At 45.8% G+C, this 5,706-nt stretch overlaps 1 pseudogene; it reads right to left on the bottom strand.

The window, feature by feature from the left end:
- The window catches only part of LOC139025898 (zinc finger protein 436-like), a 25,280-nt pseudogene extending 20,183 nt beyond the window's left edge, over nucleotides 1–5,097 (bottom strand).
- Nucleotides 5,098–5,706: the final 609 nt, after the last annotated feature.

Genomic DNA, 5,706 nt, shown 5'->3' with positions numbered 1-5,706 from the left:
GCCCCCAAGGTGGGAGGGTAGGTAGCAACACATCTGCCACGCTGATCCTCAACACTGGAGCCCACAGGGGTGCGTGTCTCAGCCCCTCCTGTACTCCCTGTTCACCCACGATGCATGGCCAGGCACGATCCCAACACCATCATTAAGTTTGCAGATGACACAACAGTGGTAGGCCTGATCACCGACAACGACGAGACAGCCTATAGGGAGGAGGTCAGAGACCTGGCCTGTGGTGCCAGGACAACAACCTCCCTCAACGTGATCAAGACTAAGGAGATGATTGTGTACAGGAAAAGGGAGACCGAGTACGCCCCCAGTTCTCAACGACAGGTCTGTAGTGGAGCAGTTGAGAGCTTCAAGTTCCTTGGTGTCCACATCACCAACAAACTAGAATGATCCAAACACACCAAGACAGTCGTGAAGAGAGGCACGGCAAAAGCCTATTCCCCTCAGGAATGGGTTCCTGAGATCCTCAAAAGGTTTAACAGCTGCAACATTGAGAGCATCCTGATTGGTTGCATCATTGCCTGGTACGGCAATGCTCGGCCTCCGACCCGCAAGGCACTACCAGATGGTAAGTCTCTCCACTACCACATGGCAAAGGGATACCGGAGTGCCAAGTCTAGGACAAAAAGGCTTCTCAACAGTTTTACCCCCAAGCCATAAGACTCTGAATCAAATGGCATATTTGCATTGTGTGCCCCCCCCCCCCCCCCACCCAACCCCTCTTTTTGCTGCTGCTACTCTCTGTTTATTCATATATGCATAGTCGCTTTAACTCTACATTCATGTACACACTACCTAAATTGGCCCGACCAACCAGTGTCCCCGCACTTGACTAACCGCGGCTATCTGCATTGTGTCCGCGCCACCCACCACACGCCAACCCCTCTTTTATGCTACTGCTATTCTCTGTTTATCATATATTGCATAGTCACTTTAACCATATTCAACAGGACAATGACCCAACACACCTCCAGGATGTGTAAGGGCTATTTGACCAAAAAGGATAGTGATGGAGTTCTGCATCAGATGACCTGGCCTCCACAATCACCTGACCTCAACCCAATTGACATGGTTTGGGATAAGTTGGACCGCAGAGTGAAGGAAAAGCAGCCAACAAGTGCTCAGCATATGTGGGAACTCCTTCAAGACTGTTGGAAAAGCATTCCAGGTGAAGCTGCTTAAGAGAATGCCAAGAGTGTGGAAGCTGTCACACACAGAGACTTGTACAAAGCTCTCCCTCGCCCTCCATTTGGTAAATCTGACCACAATTCTATCCTCCTGATAAGCAAAAATTAAAGCAGGAAGCACCAGTGACTCGGTCTATAATAAAGTGGTCAGGTGAAGCAGATGCTAAACTACAGGACTGTTTTGCTATCACAGACAGGAACATTTTCCGGGAATCCTCAGATAGCAATGAGGAGTACACCACATCAGTCACTGGCTTTATCAATAAGTCCATTGAGGACGTCGTCCCCACAGTGACTGTACGTACATACCCCAACCAGAAGCCATGAATTACAGGCAATATTTGCACTGAGCTAAAGGGTAGAGCTGCCGCTGTCAAGGTGCGGGACTCTAACCCAGAAGCTTGTAAGAAATCCTGCTATGCCCTCCGACGAACCATCAAACAGGCAAAGCGTCAATACGGGGCTAAGATTGAATTGTACTACACRGGCTCCGACGCTCGTCTTATGTGGCAGGGKTTGCAAACTATTACAGACTACAAAGGGAAGCACAGCCGCGAGCTGCCCAGTGACACGAGCCTACCATACGAGATAAATCACTTCTATGCTCGCTTCGAGGCAAGCAACACTGAGGCATGCATGAGAGCATCAGCTGTTCCGGARGACTGTGCGATCACATTCTCCGTAGRCGACGTGAGTAAGACCTTTAAACAGGTCAATATTCACAAGGCTGCYGGGCCAGACGGATTACCAGGATGTGTGCTCCGGGCATGTGCTGACCAACTGGCAGGTGTCTTCACTGACATTTTCAACATGTCCCTGATTGAGTCTGTAATACCAACATGTTTCAAGCAGACCACCATAGTCCTTGTGCCCAAGAACATGAAGGCAACCTGCCTAAATGACTACAGTAGCACTCACGTCCGTAGCCATAAAGTGCTTTGAAAGGCTGGTAATGGCTCACATCAACACCATTATCCCAGAAACCCTAGACCCACTCCAATTTGCATACCGCCCAAACAGATCCACAGATGATGCAATCAATATTGCACTCCACACTGCCCTTTCCCACCTMGACAAAAGGAACACCAACGTTAGAATGCTATTCATTGACTACAGCTCAGCATTCAATACCATAGTACCCTCAAAGCTCATCACTAAGCTAAGGACCCTGGGACTAAACACCTTCCTCTGCAACTGGATCCTGGACTTCCTGACGGGCCGCCCCAAGGTGGTGAGGGTAGGTAGCAACACATCTGCCAKYCTGATCCTCAACACTGGAGCCCCTCAGGGGTGCGTGCTCAGTCCCCTCCTGTACTCCCTGTTCACCCACGATTGCATGGCCAGGCACGACTCCAACACCATCATTAAGTTTGCAGACGACACAACAGTGGTAGGCCTGATCACCGACAACAGACAACGACGAGACAGCCTATTGGGAGGAGGTCAGAGACCTGGTGGGTGTGCCAGAATAACAACCTCTCCTCAACATACAAGACTAAGGAGATGATTGTGTACGACAGGAAAGGACAACCGGCACGCCCCCATTCTCATCGACAGGCTGTAGTGGAGCAGGTCGAGAGCTTCAAGTTCTTGGTGTCCACATCACCAACAAACTACAATGATCCAAACAACACAAGACAGTCGTGAAGAGGGCACGACAAAGCCTATTCCCCCTCAGGAAACTAAAAGATTTGGCATGGGTCCTGATATCCTCAAAAGGTTTTACAGCTGCAACTTTGAGGCATCCTGACTGGTTGCTCATTGCCTGGTACGGCAATTGCTCGGCCTCCGACCGCAAGGCACTACAGAGGGTAGTGCGTACGCCAGTACATCACTGGGGCTAAGCTGCCTGCCATCCAGGACCTCCCGCAGAGGTGTCAGAGGAAGGCCCTAAAAATTGTCAAAGACCCCAGCCACCCCAGTCAAACTTTCTCTCTACTACCGCATGGCAAGCAGTACCGGAGTGCCAAGTCTAGGACAAAAAGGCTTCTCAACAGTTTTTACCCCCAAGCCATAAGACTCCTGAACAGTGTATCAATGGCTACACCGGATTATTTGCATTGTGTGCCCCCCCCACCACCAACCCCTCTTTTACGCTGCTGCTACTCTCTGTTTATCATATATGCATAGTCGCTTTAACTATACACATTCATGTACATACTACCTCAATCACCGCACCGACTAACCGGTGCTGTATATAGCGCGTCGGCTACTGTTATAGTCTCGCTACTGTATATAGCCTCGCTACTGTTAATTTTTTCAATTTATGTTGTTTTTTCTTTTTTATATACTAATACTTTTTGTACTTTTTTGCGTTGGTTACATGTAAGTAAGCATTTCAAACTGTTTGTATTACTTTGATTTTGATTTGTCATCGAGGCAAAGGGTGGCGTACTTTGAAGAATCTCATATATAAATATATTTTGATATTATTTTGGTTACTACATGATTCCATATGTGTTATTTCATAGTTTCGATGTCTTCACTATTAAAAATGTTTTAAAATAAAGAAGGAAAGAATGAGTAGGTGGTATGTGATGTGATTTACAGCCATGATGTAGGGGGGGTATGTTTGGTTTTTAGTCAAATTAAATGAAATGGGGGGGCGGAAAACCAAAAATGTTTTGATGTTTGTAAATATGAGATTCACCAGCACAAAATGAAGATCTCTCTACCATGGGCACTGTGTGTCATGGCTGGATAGGCTGCACTCTCAAAATCCACTGTGTTACCTAGAAGACCTGCTGTTTGTGGGTCTGAAACTTCCTTTTAGCGCTGTATGAAACTGACAGTTTTGCGTGTTTTTTAGGACACGCCTCCAATATTGCCACCCCTCCCACCTCAGCACAAGTGAGCTGATGTTAGACAGGTACATTGCTGAACCTGGCGTTAGGGCTGGAAAATGCCAGTGTCATGTTTTACATTAGGAAATTCAAACTAATGTGTGTTTACACTTGGGCCTCTAATCTCCAGCTGAAAACAGGCCCAGAATGTTAAAGCCCGAAGCAGTATTTTTAATCATCACTGTATGTCTAATACATCACTGTGTGTGTGTTTTATTTCATGAAAATAATCACAATATATTTGTTATCATTGATTTCTTGAGCCTCCTTTGACTTTGAAATGCTCAGTCTGATCTTTGGGGCATGTTGATAAAATTAAAGTATATTTACATACACAGCCCTGATTGGTGGATAGAGCATACCGACTAACCCTTAAAGTAGGAGGATACATTGCAATAAAACAATGCTGGTATTCAGATAGATTGTGATGTCATGATCTGGGCCAAAAACTATCCCAACCTGAACAGGCTGAAATTCCAGGAATTTTTCAAAACAGGAATGTCACATTTTTAACTGCACTGCCCTTTAAATTAGTTGAAAGCAAGTTACTATTCAGAAAAGAGGCCCAGATTGGTGGAAAGACTAATCATATACTGGAATCCCCTGTGCTGTCAATGCACTCAACCTCCCCATCCTACACAACTGAACTTACCTGGGTCAGTGTTACCATCTACTTCTTCCTCCTCTTCCCTGTTTCCACTTCTGTGACTGCTCTCTCTCCCGCCTCCTCTTTGAATGCTCTCTCTCCCCTCTCCTTTGAATGCCTCTCCTCGCTCCTCGTGACCGCTCTCTGCTCTCTTGAATGCTCTCTCCTCGTCTCCTCCTCCTCTTTGAATGCCTCTCCCCTCCTCCTCTTTGAATCTCTCTTCACCCACTCTCTCTATCTTTAATCCCTATCTCTCTTCTTTGACTTCCTCTCCTCCTCTTCCTCTTTGACTATCACATTGAGTTCCAGTGGTTGACTACAGTCCTCCAGCTTCACAAAACCATCTCTGGGCCCCACTGTGAGCTTCTCGTGCTGGAACACCACAGTAAGAACCCGGGGACTTGGGTTCAGACATGGAAGGCTATAGTAGGATTCAAAAGAGGCACAAACAAAATGTAAGGTGAGTTTCCACAACTGGAACAGCTTAGTTAATAAAGGAATATAACTAAATATTCCAACCACTAGGAATTACTAATACATTTAGCTAGCTAGCATTGCTGTGGTAATCGACAGCTAGCGTTAGCAATGTTGAGCTAGTGTGTTAGCTTTACTCACTGACACCTTTCTCACTAGGATGAAACGATCTAGCTAGATAACCAATTACCGCAGCAATAGTTATATTGAAGCACGGCGAACCAAAATAACATTTGATTTGTTAATCTATAAATGACCAGTTAGCTAATGATTAGATACTGAAAGTAAATTAACTAGTTAGCTAGCCAGCCTTAGATAACGCCAAGCTAACTAGCCATGCTCACTTATTAGTAAGGGTGCCAATATATTTATGACATCTTGAAGATGGACAATTCACATTGCTGTCTTAATAACTAATAACGTTATCATTCACAACAGTGTCTTGAAGATAAACATTTGCTTGGTAGGATAGATAGTTAGCTTGGGTAGCCATTTTACTGGCTAGCTAACGTTAGCAAAATGGCTATTGTTTACACATGATCTGGTGGAC

This window comes from Salvelinus sp. IW2-2015, unplaced genomic scaffold (genome assembly GCF_002910315.2).
Source record: "Salvelinus sp. IW2-2015 unplaced genomic scaffold, ASM291031v2 Un_scaffold3521, whole genome shotgun sequence".
NCBI lineage: Eukaryota > Metazoa > Chordata > Actinopteri > Salmoniformes > Salmonidae > Salvelinus > Salvelinus sp. IW2-2015.
The sequence above is the reverse complement of the archived record's forward strand: the minus strand, read 5'-3'. Positions and strand labels throughout refer to the sequence as shown.